We start from the raw sequence: 22,594 nt of genomic DNA, 5'->3' as shown, positions 1-22,594 counted from the left end.
GGAGTGAAGCATTCACATTTTGTTCATTCTTCTTGAGTTTCACGTGTTCTGTGCATCTAGGGTAATTCAAGCAGTTGGGCTAATATCCACTTATCAATGAGTGCATACCATGTGGGTTTTTCTGCGATTGGGTTACCTCACACAGGATGATACTTTCCAGTTCCATAAAGGATGGCATCTTAGACATCAGGGAAATGCAAATTATAAACGATCCTGAGATTCCACCTTACACCAATCAGAATGGCTAGGATCACAAATTCAAGTGACAGCACATGCTGGCAATGATCTGGATAAAAGGGAACAGTCCTCCATTGCTGTTGGGATTGCAAACTGGTAAACTGTAGAAATCAATCTGGTTGTTAATCATAAAACTGAAAACATTTCAAATTGAAGAAACAGTTTCACAGCTCCTGAGCATATGCACAAAAGATGCTCCCTCCACAATGCCACAATGTCACTTCCTCCACTATATTCGTAGTACCATAATTCATAATAGCCAGAAGCTGTAAAAAAAAACCAGAGATGTCGTCAACAACAACAACAACAACAACATAAAAAAGGGTACAAAAATGTGGTTCATTTACACAATAAAAACGTATTCAGCTATTAGAAACAAGTGCATTACATATTTTGCAGGCAAAAGGAAGGATCTAGAAAATACCAATCTGGGTCTTCCTGGTTGCTGCCGCCGCAGAGAGCCCTTGGGCAGCACCCCGCGAGCAAACTTGAGCCTCGGGACCACAGGTAAGACCAACTTGTCTGCTGCAAGAGAGCTGCCTGGTGAGATCTGGACACACAGAGGCAGAGTTCACCTAGGACCAGGCACGTCCTGTGTTTGCCGGAGGTCCCACGCCCCCGGATCCCGGGCCCGCAGCAGCTCTCTGCTCCCAGACACTGTGGGAAAGACACCTCACCGCCTGATCAGGTGGGCACTCCTGAGGCTGCAGAGCGGAAGAGACCACCAACACTGCCCTCCCCTGCCCACATCCCTGGCCCAAGAGGAAACTGTATAAGGCCTCTGGGCTCCTGTGGGGGAGGGCCCAGGAGCGGCAGGACCCCTGCCTGAGACACCGCTGGAACCTGAGGGAAACAGACCGGATAAACAGTTCTCTGCACCCAAATCCCGTGGGAGGGAGAGCTGAACCTTCAGAGAGGCAGACAAGCCTGGGAAACCAGAAGAGACTGCTCTCTGTACATACATCTCGGACACCAGAGGAAAACACCAAAGGCCATCTGGAACCCTGGTGCACTGAAGCTCCCGGAAGGGGCGGCACAGGTCTTCCTGGTTGCTGCCACCGCAGAGAGCCCTTGGGCAGTACCCCTCGAGCAAACTTGAGCCTCGGGACCACAGGTAAGACCAACTTGTCTGCTGCAAGAAAGCTGCCTGGTGAACTCAAGACACAGGCCCACAGGAACAGCTGAAGACCTGTAGAGAGGAAAAACTACACGCCCGAAAGCAGAACACTCTGTCCCCATAACTGACTGAAAGAAAGGAAAACAGGTCTACAGCACTCCTGACACACAGGCTTATAGGACAGTCTAGCCACTGTCAGAAATAGCAGAACAAAGTAACACTAGAGATAATCTGATGGTGAGAGGCAAGCGCAGGAACCCAAGCAACAGAAACCAAGACTACATGCCATCATCGGAGCCCAATTCTCCCACCAAATCAAACATGGAATATCCAAACACACCAGAAAAGCAAGATCTAGTTTCAAAATCATATCTGATCATGATGCTGGAGGACTTCAAGAAAGACATGAACACACTTAGGGAAATACAGGAAAACATTAATAAACAAGTAGAAGCCTACAGAGAGGAATCGCAAAAATCCCTGAAAGAATTCCAGGAAAACACAATCAAACAGTTGAAGGAATTAAAAATGGAAATAGAAGCAATCAAGAAAGAACACATGGAAACAACCCTGGATATAGAAAACCAAAAGAAGAGACAAGGAGCTGTAGATACAAGCCTCACCAACAGAATTCAAGAGATGGAACAGAGAATCTCAGGAGCAGAAGATTCCATAGAAATCATTGACTCAACTGTCAAAGATAATGTAAAGCGGAAAAAGCTACTGGTCCAAAACATACAGGAAATCCAGGACTCAATGAGAAGATCAAACCTAAGGATAATAGGTATAGAAGAGAGTGAAGACTCCCAGCTCAAAGGACCAGTAAATATCTTCAACAAAATCATAGAAGAAAACTTCCCTAACCTAAAAAAAGAGATACCCATAGGCATACAAGATGCCTACAGAACTCCAAATAGATTGGACCAGAAAAGAAACACCTCCCGTCACATAATAGTCAAAACACCAAATGCACAAAATAAAGAAAGAATATTAAAAGCAGTAAGGGAAAAAGGTCAAGTAACATATAAAGGCAGACCTATCAGAATCAAACCAGACTTCTCGCCAGAAACTATGAAGGCCAGAAGATCCTGGACTGATGTCATACAGACCCTAAGAGAACACAAATGCCAGCCCAGGTTAGTGTATCCTGCAAAACTCTCAATTAACATAGATGGAGAAACCAAGATATTCCATGACAAAACCAAATTTACACAATATCTTTCTACAAATCCAGCACTACAAAGGATAATAAATGGTAAAGCCCAACATAAGGAGGCAAGCTATACCCTAGAAGAAGCAAGAAACTAATCGTCTTGGCAACAAAACAAAGAGAATGAAAGCACACAAACATAACCTCACATCCAAATATGAATATAACGGGAAGCAATAATCACTATTCCTTAATATCTCTCAACATCAATGGCCTCAACTCCCCAATAAAAAGAAATAGATTAACAAACTGGATACGCACCAGGACCCTGCATTCTGCTGCCTACAGGAAACACACCTCAGAGACAAAGACAGACACTACCTCAGAGTGAAAGGCTGGAAAACGACTTTCCAAGCAAATGGTCAGAAGAAGCAAGCTGGAGTATCCATTCTAATATCAAATAAAATCAATTTTCAACTAAAAGTCATCAAAAAAGATAAGGAAGGACACTTCATATCCATCAAAGGAAAAATCCACCAAGATGAACTCTCAATCCTAAATATCTATGCCCCAAATACAAGGGTACCTACATATGTAAAAGAAACCTTACTAAACCTCAAAACACACATTGGACCTCACACAATAATAGTGGGAGATTTCAACACCCCACTCTCATCAATGGACAGATCATGGAAACAGAAATTAAACAGAGACGTAGACAGACTAAGAGAAGTCATGAGCCAAATGGACCTAACGGATATTTATAGAACATTCTATCCTAAAGCAAAAGGATATACCTTCTTCTCAGCTCCTCATGGTACTTTCTCCAAAATTGACCATATAATTGGTCAAAAAACGGGCCTCAACAAGTACAGAAAGATAGAAATAATCCCATGCATGCTATCGGACCACCACGGCCTAAAACTGGTCTTCAATAACAATCAAGGAAGAATGTCCACATATACTTGGAAATTGAACCATGCTCTACTCAATGATAACCTGGTCAAGGATGAAATAAAGAAAGAAATTAAAAACTTTTTAGAATTTAATGAAAATGAAGGTACAACATACCCGAACTTATGGGACACAATGAAAGCTGTGCTAAGAGGAAAACTCATAGCGCTGAGTGCCTGCAGAAAGAAACAGGAAAGAGCATATGTCAGCAGCTTGACAGCACACCTGAAAGATCTAGAACAAAAAGAAGCAAATACACCCAGGAGGAGTAGAAGGCAGGAAATAATCAAACTCAGAGCTGAAATCAACCAAGTAGAAACAAAAAGGACCATAGAAAGAATCAACAGAACCAAAAGTTGGTTCTTTCAGAAAACCAACACGATAGATAAACCCTTAGCCAGACTAACGAGAGGACACAGAGAGTGCGTCCAAATTAACAAAATCAGAAATGAAAAGGGAGACATAACAACAGATTCAGAGGAAATTCAAAAAATCATCAGATCTTACTAAAAAAACCTATATTCAACAAAATTTGAAAATCTTCAGGAAATGGACAATTTCCTAGACAGATACCAGGTACCGAAGTTAAATCAGGAACAGATAAACCAGTTAAACAACCCCATAACTCCTAAGGAAATAGAAGCAGTCATTAAAGGTCTCCCAACCAAAAAGAGCCCAGGTCCAGACGGGTTTAGTGCAGAATTCTATCAAACCTTCATAGAAGACCTCATACCAATATTATCCAAACTATTCCACAAAATTGAAACAGATGGATCACTACTGAATACCTTCTACGAAGCCACAATTACTCTTATACCTAAACCACACAAAGACACAACAAAGAAAGAGAACTTCAGACCAATTTCCCTTATGAATATCGACGCAAAAATACTCAACAAAATTCTGGCAAACCGAATCCAAAGCACATCAAAACAATCATCCACCATGACCAAGTAGGCTTCTTCCCAGGCATGCAGGGATGGTTTAATATAAGGAAAACCATCAACGTGATCCATTATATAAACAAACTGAAAGAACAAAACCACATGATCATTTCATTAGATGCTGAGAAAGCATTTGACAAAATGCAACACCCCTTCATGATAAAAGTCCTGGAAAGAATAGGAATTCAAGGCCCATACCTAAACATGGTAAAAGCCATATACAGCAAACCAGTTGCTAACATTAAACTAAATGGAGAGAACCTTGAAGCAATCCCACTAAAATCAGGGACTATACAAGGCTGCCCACTCTCTCCCTACTTATTCAATATAGTTCTTGAAGTTCTAGTCAGAGCAATCAGACAACAAAAGGATGTCAAGTGGATACAGATCGGAAAAGAAGAAGTCAAAATATCACTATTTGCAGATGATATGATAGTATATTTAAGTGATCCCAAAAGTTCCACCAGAGAACTACTAAAGCTGATAAACAACTTCAGCAAAGTGGCTGGGTATAAAATTAACTCAAATAAATCAATTGCCTTCCTCTATACAAAAGAGAAACAAGCCGAGAAAGAAATTAGGGAAACGACACCCTTCATAATAGACCCAAATAGTATAAAGTACCTCGGAGTGACTTTAACAAAGCAAGTAAAAGATCTGTACAATAAGAACTTCAAGACACTGAAGAAGGAAATTGAAGAAGACCTCAGAAGATGGAAAGATCTCCCATGCTCATGGATTGGCAGGATTAATATAGTAAAAATGGCCATTTTACCAAAAGCAATCTACAGATTCAATGCAATCCCCATCAAAATACCAATCCAATTCTTCAAAGAGTTAGACAGAACAATTTGCAAATTCATCTGGAATAACAAAAAACCCAGGATAGCTAAAGCTATCCTCAACAATGAAAGGACTTCAGGGGGAATCACTATCCCTGAACTCAAGCAATATTACAGAGCAATAGTGATAAAAACTGCAGGGTATTGGTACAGAGACAGACAGATAGACCAATGGAATAGAATTGAAGACCCAGAAATGACCCCACACACATATGGTCACTTGATTTTTGACAAAGGAGCCAAAACCATCCAATGGAAAAAAGATAGCATTTTCAGCAAATGGTGCTGGTTCAACTGGAGGTCAACATGTAGAAGAATGCAGATCGATCCATGCTTATCACTCTGTACAACGCTTAAGTCCAAGTGGATCAAGGACCTCCACATCAAAGCAGACACACTCAAACTAATAGAAGAAAAACTAGGGAAGCATCTGGAACACATGGGCACTGGAAAAAATTTCCTGAACAAAACACCAATGGCTTACGCTCTAAGATCAAGAATTGACAAATGGGATCTCATAAAACTGCAAAGCTTCTGTAAGGCAAAGGACACTGTGGTTAGGACAAAACGGCAACCAACAGATTGGGAAAAGATCTTTACCAATCCTACAACAGATAGAGGCCTTATATCCAAAATATACAAAGAACTCAAGAAGTTAGACCACAGGGAAACAAATAACCCTATTAAAAAATGGGGCTCAGAGCTAAACAAAGAATTCACAGCTGAGGAATGCCGAATGGCTGGGAAACACCTAAAGAAATGTTCAACATCTTTAGTCATAAGGGAAATGCAAATCAAAACAACCCTGAGATTTCACCTCACACCAGTGAGAATGGCTAAGATCAAAAACTCAGGGGACAACAGATGCTGGCGAGGATGTGGAGAAAGAGGAACACTCCTCCATTGTTGGTGGGATTGCAAACTGGTACAACCATTCTGGAAATCAGTCTGGAGGATCCTCAGAACATTGGACATTGAACTGCCTGAGGATCCAGCTATACCTCTCTTGGGCATATACCCAAAAGATGCCTCAACATATAAAAAAGACACGTGCTCCACTATGTTCATTGCAGCCTTATTTATAATAGCCAGAAGCTTGAAAGAACCCAGATGCCCTTCAACATAGGAATGGATACAGAAAATGTGGTACATCTACACAATGGAATATTTCTCAGCTATCAAAAACAATGACTTTATGAAATTCGTAGGCAAATGGCTGGAACTGGAAAATATCATCCTGAGTGAGCTAACCCAAACACAGAAAGACATACATGGTATGCACTCACTGATAAGTGGCTATTAGCCCAAATGCTTGAATTACCCTAAATGCCTAGAACAAATGAAACTCAAGACAGATGATCAAAATGTGAATGGTTCACTCCTTCTTTAAAAGGGGAACAAGAATACCCTTGGCAGGGAAGAGAGAGGCAAAGATTAAAACAGAGACTGAAGGAACACCCACTCAGAGTCTGCCCCACATGTGGCCCATGCATATACAGCCATCCAATTAGACAAGATGGATGAAGCAAAGAAGTGCAGGCTGACAGGAGCCGGATGTAGATCGCTCCTGAGAGACACAGCCAGAATACAGCAAATACAGAGGCGAATACCAGCAGCAAACCACTGAACTGAGAATAGGACCCCCGTTGAAGGAATCAGAGAAAGAACTGGAAGAGCTTGAAGGGGCTCGAGACCCCATATGTACGACAATGCCAAGCAACCAGAGCTTCCAGGGACTAAGCCACTACCTAAAGACTATACATGGACTGACCCTGGACTCTGACCTCATAGGTAGCAATGAATATCCTAGTAAGAGCACCAGTGGAAGGGGAAGCCCTGGGTCCTGCTAAGACTGAACCCCCAGTGAACTAGACTGTTGGGGGGAGGGGGACAATGGGGGGAGGGTGGGGAGGGGAACACCGATAAGAAAGGGGAGGGGGGAGGGGGATGTTTGCCCGGAAACTGGGAAAGGGAATAACACTCGAAATGTATATAAGAAATACTCAAGTTAATAATAAAAAAAAAAAAAGAAAATACCAATCTGAGTGCAACAAAAGTGACATGCATTATATGTACACACTGCTAAGTAAATATTAGTCAAAATGTAAAGAATACACATGATACAATCACCAATCTTTTTTGTAAAATTTTTTTCATCTTTATTAACTGGGGTATTTCTTATTTATATTTCGATTGTTATTCCCTTTCGTGGTTTCCAGGCCAACATCCCCCCGAACACCCCCCCTCACCTTCTCTATGGGTGTACCCCTCCCATTCCTCACTCCATTACCACCGTCCCCCCAAAAATCACGTTCACTGGGGATTCAGTCTTTGCAGGAAAAAGGGCTTCCCCTTCCACCGATGCTCTTACTAGGCTATTCATTGGTACGTATGACATTGGAGCCCAGGGTCAGTCAACGTATAGTCTTTGGGGAGTGGCTTAGTCCCTGGAAGCTCTGGTTGGTTGGCATTGTTGTTCATGTGGTGTCTCAAGCCCCTTCAAGCTCTTTCAGGCCTTTCTAAGATTTCTTCAATGGGGGTCCCATTCTCAGTTCAGTGGTTTAATGATGATATTCGCCTATGTATTTGCTGTATTCTGACTGTGTCTCTCAGGAGAGATCTACATCCGGTTCCTGTTGGCCTGCACTTCTTTGCTTCATCCATCTTATGTAGTTTGGTGGCTGTATATGCATGGGCCACATGTGGGGCAGGCTCTAAATGCGTGTTCCTTCTGTCTCTGTTCTCAACTTTGCCTCCCTATTCCCTCCCAAGGATATTCTTGTTCCTCTTTTAAAGAAGGAGTGAAGCATTCACATTTTGGTCATCCTTCTTGAGTTTCGTGTGTTCTGTGCATCTAGGGTAATTCAAGCATTTGGGCTAATATCCACTTAGCAATGAGTGCATACCATGTGTGTTTTTCTGTGATTGGGTTACCTCACTCAGGATGATATTTTCCAATTCCATCCATTTGCCTATGAACTTCATAAAGTCATTGTTTTTGATAGCTGAGTAATATTCCATTGTGTAGATATACCACATTTTCTGTATCCATTCCTCTTTTGAACTAATCTTAAAAGTGTTAGCAAAAAGCAAGGCCCATGTAAGGATGTTACAGTCCCAATGAGAAAAGAGAACAATATAATCATAGGAGGCAGAGGGCAGGAGAGACAAGGAGGAGGGGATGGAAAGAAGGGGCAAAATCAGGTAAGAAGGGAAATAGGAGAGGGTTGGGGATACGGTGAACCACTTGGTAGTCCCAGACCACTGGGATGGAGAGGTTCCTAGGATTCAATTGGGCATGAGTTCTTAGTACTCCATATAGACTATTTTTTGTTCCCAAATTCTTTTGTGTTTCTGACTTGACTTCATAATTTTTCAATTTCGTTTTCAGATTTACTAGTGGGAAGAAGTGCACCTACAAGCTAAGCAGCCTCCTTAGCAGCTTATCATCTTTCATGTTTAAAATACTCATTGCAAACAGCTATGCTGGTGCTTGTTAGAATTTGACATCCATGTTGGGCAGGGTTTGTCCTGTGGACTATGAGAAGCATACTACCCTCAAGAGTTTAACATCTCTGGGACTCTGTGCAAGATTCTAGTGTTCATCTCAATCTTTTTATCTTAATAAAAATTAAAATTAACATTGTTATGCTTAGATAAGCATTGTGCCTATGCAACTCCTTTAAGAATACAAGGATTAGACACAGTCCTTTGAACAGCTGCCATTGCACACTCTTTAGGATGATTAAATAATGCAAGTTAATAGTTAGTGAAACACACGATCATATTAAATTCTAATTTTGCTAATTACAACAAGTGTTTCAGGATTATTCGCATAGTGAATAGGTAAGAATAATAAATGTTCGACCATTCTGTTATGATTAAATAGCCACACACACACACACACACACACACACACACACACACACACACACCCTTACACACACATATTTTCATTCCTTGAAATGAATGCCAACCGTGTGAGTGTTTTCAAAGCTGATCATTTTGGACTTGCATACTTCTTCTGGGTAACAGCACCTCTCCCACTTTTAGCTTTCCTGTGCTGCCTATAATATGTTTTACAGGGTTGAGGTCTCACAAATTTGTCTCCTGCCAGGTAACAGGATCCTTGGTATCATTCCACTGTAGCTCATATTTTGGCAATAATGGTCATGCGATTTTATTGCTATGTTTTCTGTTATAACTTAGAGACACAATCTCACAATTAACTCCCTGGTACTCTGGCAATTATGATCTTTCTACTCCTCCTTACACAGTAATCCATGACACTTAGATGCTTGAGGATTTTATAGATATATTCATTTTCCCTTGACCACAAAATGCTCCAATTTCATTGGTTATTGTTTTCTGGAGATGTTTCTGAAACATCTTAATTTTTTCATTTGTCTCATTAGCACTTCTACTGAATAATGTAGCTGCAAGTCTTTTTAATTACAGCAACCTTCCAAGAAGGTATTCTGGTGTATGTTTCACAAAGTTTATGGGAGTAACCTGATACATTTATACCGGATTCAGAGTTCACATTCTGAGGTTGAACTCATAATAACAATGAGTAATTGTATAAGCACCTTATATCAGATATCCCACTGCCATAGTGGAAACCTACTAATAATATTCTGATCAAAGAACATTAAAATATGATAATTCTTAATGTAAATCTAATTTACTCATACATTACTGCCTCACTCAACCCATATCTGAAAAGTTTTTCTTGCAATAGTTTACAATTAACAAATAGATCTACAATTGAACAGGAGAAGAATGTTCAAGTCTTTGAAGTAATCACTCCTCAGTGACATGTGTTCACTCTGCCATTTCCAGTGTTGCAAGAGTCTGTGACAGCATGCATAAAAGTTCACATTGGACATTAGCCATAATTTCACCAAGTACTGAACACAATGACTCAGCTTGTAACATGGAAGCTATTTTCATTTAATGTCTGCTGGAAAAAAGAAGGTCACGTTTCACTAAAGGAACTTTACAAGATACATCTATAATATTGCAAGACAAGCACAATGGCAGGGAATAGTTAAGGAGTTTATGTTTGGTCCAAAAATAATTAACTAGGTTATAAGACTTTGTATGGTATGAGATAAATGAACATATAAGCATGCAGTTATAATACTATGGAGGCAAGGTATGATCATAAAAATAACAAACATGAAATCTGTAAAAATATTGTACCCTATGGGTAATCTAGCAAACCGAACTCAAGAACACATCAAAACCGGCATTCGCTATGATTAAGTAAGCTTCATCCCAGGGAAGAAGGGATGGCTCAATATATAGAAATCCATCAGAATAATCCACTATATGAGCAAATTCAAAGAAAAAAACAAATGATCATCTCATCAGATGCTGAGAAAGGATTTGACAAAATTCAACATCCCTTAATGATAAAAGTCTTGGAAAGATCAGAAATTCAATGTCCATAGCTAAATATACTAAAAGCAATATACAGCAAACGAGAAGCCAACATCAAAATAAATCGAGAGAAACTTAAAGCAATCCCACTAAAACCAGGGACTAGACAAGGCTTCCCACTATCTTTCTCTCTCTTCTTCTTGAATATAGAATTTGAAGTACTAGCCAAAAATATAAACAACAAAAGAGGTAAAAGGGATCCAAACTGGAAAGCAAGAAGTCAAAATAAAATTATTTGCAAATGGTATGATAATATACTTAATAACTCTAAAACTTTCACCAGAGAAATCCTAAACCTGACAAACAACTTCAGCAAGGTGTCTGGCTATAAAACTAACTCAAACAAATTAATAACATTTTTCAACTCAAAGGATAAACAGGCTGAGAAAGAAATTAGGGAGACAACACCCTTTGCAATAGTCTTAAATAATATAAAATACATTGTTGTGGCTCTAACCAAGCAAGTGAAAGATCTATGCAACAAGAAGTTCAAGTATCTGAAGAAAGAAATTGGAGATCTCAAAAGATTGAAAAATGTCCCATGCTCATGAATTGGCAGTACTTATATAGTAAGAATGGGCATATAGTAAAAAGCAATCTGCAGATTCAATGCAATCCACATCAAAAATTCCAACTCAATTCTTCTTCACAGATTTAGAAAGAAAAGTTCACAAATTCATTTAGTATAGTAAAAATACCCTAGATAACAAAAACTATTCTCAACAATAAGAGAACTGTGGGATTCACAATCTCTGAGTGCAAGTTGTATTACAGAGCAATAATGAATAGAACTGTATAATATTGGTACAGAGAACAGTTTATGAATGGACAAGAATTGAAGACCCAGTAAAACTCCCACACAACTATGGTCACTTGATCTTTGACAAAGGAGCTAAAACCATCCAGTGGAAAGAAGAAAGCATTTCTAAAATTGGTGCTCGTTCAAATGGCAGTCAGCATGTATAAAAACAGAAATCATTCCATTCTATCTCCTTGTATGAAGCTCAAGTCCGAATGGATCAAGGCCCTCAACATAAGACCAGACACACTGGATCACAGGCCACAGCTCCCTACTCCCAAACATGGTGGGAGAGAGAGCTCACCACCCAGACAGGAGGGGACCCCTGAGACTGCAGGACAGAAGAGACCACCAGTACTGCCTACCCCTGCCCACATCCCTGGCCCAAGAGGAAACCGTATACGGCCTCTGGGACAGGAACATATGGGCACTCACTGATGTGGTCCAGACACCATCCAGATCTGACGTGATCCAGTAAAACAGCTCCCGGCACCCCATGGGAAGGAGAGCTAGACCTTCAGAGGGGCAGACACGCCAGGGAAGCCAGAGGAGACTACTCTCTGCCCACATTTCTGACCCTGGAGTAAAATGCCTAGCACCGGCCATCTGGGCCCCTTGTGCACAGGGTCCCAAGCGAAGGCGGCACAGGCCCTTCTAATTGGTGCCCTCACAGAGAGCTGACACCTGGCTCTGAGAAGTGACTCCAGGTTCGAGAAAAGAGATAAGACCAACTTTTCTGCTCCAAGTGACCTGCCAGGTAGACACAGGACACACGCCCACAGGAACACCTGAAGACCAGTAGACAGGAATGACTGCATGCCTGAAAGCAGATCACACTGTTCCCATAACTGGCTGAAAGAGAATAGGAAAACAGATCTACAGCACTCCTGACACACAGGCCTATAGGACAGCCTAACCACTGTCAGAAGGGACTACACTCTGCCCACATTTCTGACAGGGGAAAACACCTAACGACATCTGGAACCCCTGTGCATAGGTGCCAGAGAAAAGACAGGGCAGGCTCTTCTGGTTGCCACTCTCATGGAAAGCTAAACGCAATCCCCCAGAGGCACCTTCAGGACTGGGTCCAACAGTAAGACTAACTTTTCTGCTCCAAGTGACCTGCTTGGGATACTCAGGACATACAGAGTCAAAATTCCTCTGGGACCAGACACTTCTGGTTTTTAGCTGGAGCCCCAACCTGGCTGATCCAGGCCCACAGCTCCCTGCCCCCAAATCCTGTGGGAGAGACAGCTCACCACCCAGACTGGTGGGCACTTCTGAGACTGCATGGCAGGAGAGACCACAGATACTATCCACCCTTGCCCACATCCCTGGCCCAAGGTTGAAACTGTATAGGGCCTCTGGGAACAGGAAGACAGGGGCACTCAAGCGACAGGTCCCCTGCATTCCAGACACCACCCAGACAGGAAGGAACACAGTCAACATCTCCATGCACCCAAATCCCATGGGAGGGAGAGCTAAACTTTCAGAGGGGGAGACATGCCTGGGAAGCCAGAAGAGACTACACTCTGCCCACATTTCTGACTCTAGAGGAAAACATCTAGCGCCATCTGGACCCCATGTGCAGAGAGACCAGAGAAAAGATGGGGCAGGCCCTTCTGGTTGCTGCTCTCACAAATAGCTGAAACGTAGCCCCCAAGGAGCAACTTCAGGCCTGAAAACAGAGGTAAGACCAACTTCTGCGTTCAAAGTGACCTACCTGGTGGACTCAGGGCACACACCCACAGGAAAACACGCCCAAAGACCAGTAAGCAGTAAAGACTACAAACCTGAAAGCAGAACATTCTGTTCCCATAACTGGCCAAAACAAAACAGGAAAACAGGTCTGCAGCACTCCTGACACACAGGCCTATAAGACAGTCTAGAAACTTTAAGAAATAGTGAAACAAGATAACACCAAAGACAAACTGATGGCAAGAGGCAAGCACAAGAACCGAAGCAACAGAAACCAAGGCTACATGGCATCATCGGAGCCCAATTCTCGCACGAAAGCAAACAATGAAAACCCAAATCCACCAGAAAAGTACGATCTTGAGTTTAAATAACATTTGAACATGATCATGGAAGACTTCAAGAAAGACATAAAGAACTCCCTTAGAGAAAAGCAAGAAAACATAACTAAAAAAGTAGAAGACTATAGAGAGGAATCACAAAAATGCCTGAAAGACTTCCAGGAAAACACAAACAGGTGAAGGAATTAAAAATGGAAATAGAAGCAATAAAGAAAGCAAAACGGGAGACAACGCTGGATATAGAATTCAGAGCCTGCCCCACATGTGGCCCATACATATTAAGGCACCCACTTAGACAAGATGGATGAAGCAAAGAAGTGCAGGCAGACAGGAACCGCATGTAGATCTCTCCTGAGAGACACAGCAAGAATACAACAAATACAGAGGCGAATGCCAGCAGCAAACCACTGAACTGAGAACAGGACCCCCATTGAAGGAATCAGAGAAAGAACTGGAAGAGCCTGAAGGAGCTCGAGACCCCATATGAACAACAATGCCAAGCAGGCAGAGCTTCCAGGGACTAAGCCACTACCTAAAGACTATACATGGACTGTCCCTGGACTCTGACCTCATAGGTAGCATTGAATATCCTAGTAAGATCATCAGTGTAAGGGGAAGCCCTGGGTCCTGCTAAGACTGAACGTGATTGTTGGGGGGAGGGCGGCAATGGGGGGAGGATGGGGAGGGGAACACCCATAAAGAAGGGGAGGGGGAGGGATTAGGGGGATGTTGGCCCGTAAACCGGGAAAGGGAATAACACTCGAAATGAAAATAAGAAATACTGAAGTTAAAAAATAAAATTAAAAAAAAAGATGCAATAAACTCTTTGCTGCAGAAGGAAAAAAAATAATAAAAAAAAGAAAACAAAGGAAGACACAAGGAACCATAGACACAAGCATCACCAACAGAATACAAGAGATAGAAGAGAGAATCTCAGGAGCAGAAGTTTCCATAGAAATCATCGAGACAACGGTCAAAGGTAATCTAAAACGGAAAAAGCTACAGGTCCAAAACATACAGGAAATCCAGGAGACAATGAGAAGATCAAACGTAAGAATAATAGGTATAGAAGAGAGTGAAGACTCGCAGCTCAAAGGACCAGTAAATATCTTCAACAAAATCAGAGAAGAAAGCTTCCCTAACCTAAAGAAAGAAATGCCCATAAACATACAAGAAGCCTACAGAACTCCAAATAGAGTGGACCAAAAAAGCAACTCCTCCCTTCACATAATAGTCAAAACACCAAAGCCACAAAACAAAGAAAGAATATTAAAAGCAGTAAGGGAAAAAGGTCAAGTAACATATAAAGGCAGACTTATCAGAATCATACCAGACATCTCACCAGAGACTTTGAAAGCCAGAAGATCCTGGACAGATGTCATACAGAACTTAACAGAACACAGATGCCAGCCCAGGTTACTGTATCCAGGAAAATTCTCAATTAACATAGATGGAGAAACCATGATATTCCATGACAAAACGTAATTTCCACAATATCTTTCTACAAATCCAGCCCTATAAAGGATAATAAGTGGTAAAGCCCAACATAAGGAGGCAAACTACAAACTAGAAAAAGCAAGAAACTAATCGTCTTGGCAACAAAACAAAGAGAAGAAAAGTACACAAACATAATCTCACATACAAATACGAAAATAATAGGAAGCAACAATCACTATTCCTTATTATCCCTCAACATCAATGGACTCAACTCCCCAATAAAAAGACATAGATTAACAAACTGGATGAGCAATGAGAACCCTGCATTCTGCTGCCTTCAGGAAACACACCTCAGAGACAAAGACAGACACAACCTCAGAGTAAAAGGCTGGAAAACAACTTTCCAAGCAAATGGTCTGTAGATGCAAGATGGAGTAGTGATTCTAACATTGATTAAAATCAATTTTCAACCAAAAGTCATCAAAAAGATAAGGAAGGACACTTCATATTCATCAAAGGAAAAATTCACCAGGATTAACTCTAAATCCTAAATATATCAATGCTCTAAATACAAGGGCACCTACATAAATAAAAGAAACCTTACTAAAGCTCAAAGCACACATTGAACCTCACACAATAATAGTAGGAGATTTCAACACCCCACTCTCATCAATGGACAGATCATGGGAATAGAAATAAAATAGAGATATAGACAGACTAAGTGAAGTCATGAACCAAATGGACTTAACAGATATTTCTAGAACAGTCTATCCTAAAACAAAAGGATATACCTTCTTTTCACCACCTCATGGTACTTTCTCCAAAACTGACCATATAATTGGTCATAAAACAGGCTTCAATAGATACAGGAAGATTGAAATAATCTGATGCATCCTATCAGACCACCACGGGATAAAGCTGGTGTTCAACAAAAATAAGGGAAGAACGCCCACATATACATGGAAATTGAACAATGCTCTATTCAATGATTACCTTGTCAAGGAAGTAATAAAGAAAGAAATTAAAGACTTCTTAAAATTTAATGAAAATTAAGGAATAACTTACCCAAATTATGTGACACAATGAAAGCTGGGCTAAGAGGAAAACTCATAGTTCTGAGTGCCTGCCTGAAAAAGAAACAGGAGAGAGCATATATCAGCAGCTTGTCAGCACACCTAAAAGCTCTAGAATGAAAAGAAGCAAACACACCCAGAAGTAGGAGAAGGCAGGAAAAAATCAAACTCAAAGCTGAAATTAACCAACTCAGAACAAAAAGGACTATACATAGAATCAACAGAACCAAAAGCTGGTTCATTGAGAAAATCAACAAGATAGATAAACCCTTAGACAGATTAACCACAGGACACAGAGAATGTGTCCAAATTAACTAAATCAGAAGTGAAAAGGGAGACATAACAATAGAGCCAGAGGAAAATCGAAAAATCATTAGATCCTATTACAAAAGTATATAGTCAACAAAACTTGAAAATCTGGAGGAAAATGTACAATTTCCTAGACAGATACTAGGTACCAAAGTCAAATCAGGAACAAATAACCTATTTAAACCACCCCCTAACTCCTAAGGAAATAGAACCAGTCATTAAAAGTCTAGTAACAAAAAGAGCCCAGATCCAGATGGTTTCAGTGCAGAATTCTATCAGACCTTCATAGAAGACGTCATACCAATACTATCCAAACTATTCCACAAAATTGAAACAGATGGAGTGCTACGGAATTCCTTCTATGAAGCCACAATTACTCTTATACTTAAAAGACAGAAACAAACAACACAGAAAGAGTGCTTCAGACTAATTTTCCTTATGAATATCGACACAAAGATACTCAATAAAATTCTTGCAAACTAAATGCATGAACACATCAAAACAAACATCCATCAAGGTCTAGTAGGCTTCATTCCAGGGATTCAGGGATGGTTTAATATATGGAAAACCATCAACGAAATCCACTTTATAAACAAACTGAAAGACAAAAACCACATGATCATTTCATTAGATGATGAGAAAGCATTTGACAAAATTCAACACACCTTCATGATAAAAGTCCTGGAAAGAACAAGAATTCAAGGCCGGAACCTGAACATAGTAATAGCCATATACAGCAAATGAGTAGCTAATACTAAACTAAATGGAGAGAAACTTGAAGCAATCCCACTAAAATCAGGGACTAGACAAGGCTGCCCACTCTCTCCCTACTTATTCAATATAGTTCTTGAAGTTCTATCCAGAGCAATTCGACAACAAAATGAGATCAAAGTGATACAGATCGGAAAAGAAGAAGTCAAAATATCACTATTTTCAGGTGATATGATAGTATATTTAAGTGATCCCAGAAGTTGCACCAGAGAACTACTAAACCTGACAAACACCTTCAGCAAAGTGGCTGTGTATAAAATTAACTCAAATAAATCAGTAGCCTTACTCTACACATAATAGAAACAAGTTGAGAAAGAAATTAGGGAAATGACACCCTTGGTAATAGTCCCAAATAATATAAAATGCCTCGGTGTGACTTTAACCAAGCAAGTGAACATCTGCATGATACAAACTTCAAGCCTCTGAAGAAAGAAATTGAGGAAGACCTCAGAAGATGGAAAGATCTCCCATGCTCCTGGATTGGCAGGATTAGTTTAGTAAAAATGGCCATTTTACCAAAAGCTATCTACAGATTCAGTGCAATCCCAACCAAAATTCCAACCTAATTCTTCATAGAGTTTGACAGAAAAATTTGCAAATTCATCTGGAATAACAAAAAACCCAGGATAGCTAAAAGTATCCTCAACAACAAAAAGCCTTCTGGGAGAATCACTATCCCTGAACTCAAGCAGTATTACAGAGCAATAGTGAAAAAAACTGTATGGTATTGGTAGAGAGACAGACAGACAGACCAGTGCAATAGAAGTGAAGATCCAGAAATGAACACACATACCTATGGCCATTTGATTTTTGACAAAGGAGCCAAAACCATCCAATGGAAAAAAGATAGCATTTTCAGCAAATGGTGTTTGTTCAACTGGAGGTCAGCATGGAGAAGAATGAAGATCGATCCAGGCTTATCACCATGCACAAAGCTTAAGTCCAAATTGATCAAGGTCCCCCACATCAAACCAGATACACTCAAACTAATAGAGGGAAAAATGAGGAAGAATCTCGAACACCTGGGCACTGGAGAAAATTTCCGGAACAAAATACCAATGGCTTATGCTCTAAGATCAATAATCAACAAATGGGATCTCATAATACTGCAAAGATTCTGTAAGGCAAAGGACACTGTTGTTAGGACAAAATGGCAACCAACAGATTGGGAAAAGATATTTACCAACCCTACAACTGATAGAGGGCTTATATCCAAAATATACAAAGAACTCAAGAAGTTAACCCTATTAAAAATGGGGTTCAGAGCTAAACAAAGAATTCACAGGTGAATAATGCCGAATGGCTGAGAAACACCTAAAGTAATGTTTAACATTTTTAGTCATAAGGGAAATGCAAATCAATACAACCCTGAGATTCCACTTCACACCAGTCAGATTGGCTAAGATCAAAAACTCAGGTGACAGCAGATGCTGGCGAGGATGTGGAGAAAGAGGAACTCTCCTCCATTGTTGGTGGGATTGTGGACTGGTACAACCATTCTTCAAATCAGTCTGAAGGTTCCTCAGAAAATTGGACATTGAACTACCTGAGGATCCAGCTATACCTCTCTTGGGCATATATCCAAAAGATGCTCCAACATATAACAAAGACACGTGCTCCACTATGTTCATAGCAGCCTTATTTATATTAGCCAGAAGCTGGAAAGAACCCAGATGCCCTTCAACAGAGTAATGGATACAGAAAATGTGGTACATCTACACAACGGAATACTACTCAGCTATCAAAAACAATGACTATATGAAATTCATAGGCAACTGGATGGAACTGGAAAATATCATCCTGAGTGAGGTAACCCAATCACAGAAGAAGACACATTCTATGCACTCATTTCTATGTGTACATTAACCTATATGCTCGAATTACCCTAGATGCGCAGAGCACATGAAACTCAAGAAGGATGACCAAAATGCCAATGCTTCAGTCCTTTTAAAGGGGAACAAGTATACCCTTGGGAAAGAATAGGGAGGCAAAGTTTAGAACAAAGGATGCAGGAATACCTATTCAGGGCCTGCCCCACATGTGGCCCATACATATACAGCCACCAAACAAATAAATGGATGAAGCAAAGAAGTGCAGTCTGACAGGAACCAGATATAGATCTGTCCTAAGAGACACAGCCATACATAGGCAAATGTGAACAGCAAAGCACTGAATTGAGAATGGGACCCCCATTCAAGAGAAAGGATTGAAAGACATTGAAGGGGCTTGAGTCCCCATATGAACAACAATGCCAACAAACCAGAGCTTCCAGTGACTAAGCCACTACCCAAAGACTATACATGGACTGACCCTGGGCTCCAACTGTATAGGTAGCAATTAATAGCCTAGTAAAAGCACCAGTGGAATTGGAAGCCCTTGGTTCTGCCACGACTGAACCCTCAGTGAACATGATTGTTGGGGGAGGGTAGTAATGGGGGGAACATGGGGAGGGGAAAACCCGTTTAGAAGGGAAGGTAAGGGTTTAGGGGGATGTGGGCCCGGAAACCAGGAAAAAGAATAACAATTGAAATGTAAATCAGAAATATATAAGTTAATAAAGATGGAGGAAAAAATACTAGATACACTGAAACAAATATTAAAGAATGTGGGTAAGTGTCTAGAAAAGCTAGGCACAGGACAAAGTTACCTGAACAGAACATCGGTGGCTTATGCTCTAAGATATATACAATGGAGTACTACTCAGCTATCAAAAACCAATGACTTTATGAAATTCATAGGCAAATGGAATGGACAAGAAAATATCCTGAGTGAGGTAACCTAATAACAGAAAAACACACATGGTATGCACTCATTGATAAGTGTATATTAGCCCAAAACCTCAAATTTCCCAAGATGCAATCCACAGATCACAAGAAGCTCAAGAAGATGGATGGCCAAAGTATGGATTCTCCCACTCCTTCTTAAACGGGGAAAAATATCCATAGGAGGGGATATGAAAGCGAAGTTTGGAGGAGCGAATGAAGGAATGGCCATTCAGAGCCTGCCCTACATGTTGTCCATATATATACAGCCACAAAACTAGATAATATTGATGAAGCTAAAAAATGCATGCAGAAAGAGACCGGATATAGATCTCTCCTGAGAGACACATCAAGGGTATGTCCAATACAGAGGTCACTTCTAGCAGTAAACCACTGTACTGAGAACAGGACCGCCTTGGCGGGAATTAGAGGAAGTACTGAAAGTTGAAGGAGCTTACAACACCATAAGAACAACAATGCCAAACAACCATAGCTTCCAGGAACTAAACCACTACTGAAAGGCTATACATGGACTGACCCAAGGCTCCAACTGCATATGTAGCAGAGAATAGCCTTGTTGGGGCACCAGTGGAATGTGAAGCCCTTGCTCCTGCCAAGGTTGGACCTCCCAGTGCAAGGGAATATGGGGGGCAGTAAGGGGATGGATGGGGGATACCCATATGGGGCTGGGGGAGGGGATAGGGGCTTAAGGACAGGAAACCGGGAATGGGATTAACATTTGAAATGTAAGTAAAGAGATATATCTAATAAAAAAGTAAATAGACAAAAAATGGGGTTTGAACAAGTTTGCAATCTCATATGAAGAACAAAAATATCAACCAACCAGACCCTACCAGAGCTCCCAGGGACTAAACCACCAACCAATGAGTACTCATGGAGGGATCCATAACTCCAACAGTATATGTAGCAGATGATGGCATTTTCCTGAATCTATAGGAGGAAAATCCTTGTTCCAATGAAGCTCATTTCGCGAGTGTAGGGAATGACAGGAAATTGAGGTGGGATTGGTAAGGACAGAGTAAGAGCATCCTCATAGTAACAGGGTAAGGAAGGAGAGGGTATGGGAGAGGAGGGAAAGGGGATAACACTTGAAATTTAAATAAATATCCCAGAAAAATAATGTATAAAAGAAAATGGGGTTCAGAGCTTAACAAAAACTTCTCAACTGAGGAATATTGAATGCCTGAGACACATGTAAAAAATATTCAACATCCTTAGTCGTCAGGGAAATGCAAATCAAAACAAGCCTGAGATTCCACATCACACAAGTCAGATGGCTAGGTTGAAAAACTCAGGTGGTGAAAGAATAAAGATTTTAAACTATTCCCCACTGACCCTGCTGTGAGGACAAGTGCACCTCATAGAAAAGAATAACATAACATATTTTGGGGATGTAGCCTGGCTATAGCCACCACAAACCATATGGCCTCATTAAGGCCTGACTCAGCAGTCCTGGAAAAATGAGAATTAGGGTCACCTTGCCCCAGAAGGAGGGTGGCCTAGAGTTGAACTGAGCCCGTTACAAACCAATGAAATTGCTTTGTGTGATGGTTGCCAACTACCTATGTAATTTTCCCTATAAATCCCTTCCCCTAATTGGGCTCGGGGTCATCTCCTCTGTCTCCTGTGTGAGATACGTGTCATGCCCAGAGCTCTGGTTCCTCAAATACACCTCTTGTTTATTACATCAAGACTGTTTTCTCGTGAGTTCTTGGGGGTTGCGTTGTTTTGAGATTTGAGTGGGGGTCTTCCCCACCCTGGTGGTCTTTCAGTGGTAGCAGATGCTGGCAAAAATGTGGAGAAAGAGGAAAACTCCTCCATTACTTGTAGGATTGCAAGCTGTTACAACTGGGGAAGTCAGTCTGGTTGTTCCTCAGAAAAGTTGGGCGAGGTAATACCTGAGGACCCAGCTATACCACCCCTGGGCATAAACCCAAAATATGCTCCAACGAATAACTAGGAAACATGCTCTACTATGTTCACAGCAGCTTTATTTATAATAACCAGAAGCTGGAAAGAATTCAGATGACCTTCAAGAGAGGAAAGAATACAGAAAATGTGGCACATTTACACAATATAATACTATTCAGCCATTAAATCAATGACTTCATGAAAGTCTTAGGTAAATACATGGAACTAGAAAATATCATTCTTAGTGAGGTAATACAGTCACTAAAGGACACACATGGTATGCACTCACTGATTAATGAATATTAGCCCAAAAGCTATGAATACCCAAGGTTCAGACCATAGGAAGGTCAACCAGGAAGACTGAAATGTGAATGCTTCACTTCTTAGTAGAAAGAAGAATAAAGTAATCACAAGAGGTAGAGGTTTGGATGGACTTGGGAGGAAGATAGGAGGTGGAAAGGAAAATAGGGTTGCAGGATCAGATATGAGAGTGTATGATGTTGATATACAGAGGGAGGGTCAGGAATTTAAGCAGAGCTGGGCACACTGGGGGCTGGAGAACTACTGTTAGCCACAAGCATGTCCCAGATTCCAGGAAAGCGAGAGGCTTCCAGGACCAAACAGGGATAAGATTAGCTCAAATGCCCTAAAAGTGAAGGGGAAACCTGTTGAGATCGTATACAGAAGTTAGGCAAGAGCCCCTGTTTGGGGATAAGGACACTCACACTTCCCAAATTCTGCTGTAGAATTGTTCCTGTCTAAATGAAATACAGGAAAAAAGAGTAA

General features: G+C 40.9%; 1 pseudogene; it reads left to right on the top strand.

The window, feature by feature from the left end:
- Positions 1 to 22,594, top strand: part of LOC100362291 (hypothetical) — a 46,954-nt pseudogene that overhangs the window by 20,617 nt on the left and 3,743 nt on the right.

The sequence above is a fragment of the Rattus norvegicus genome, chromosome X (genome assembly GCF_021556685.1).
Source record: "Rattus norvegicus strain SHRSP/BbbUtx chromosome X, alternate assembly SHRSP_T2T, whole genome shotgun sequence".
Classification (NCBI taxonomy): domain Eukaryota; kingdom Metazoa; phylum Chordata; class Mammalia; order Rodentia; family Muridae; genus Rattus; species Rattus norvegicus.
This window is presented reverse-complemented; position numbering and strand designations above follow the sequence as displayed.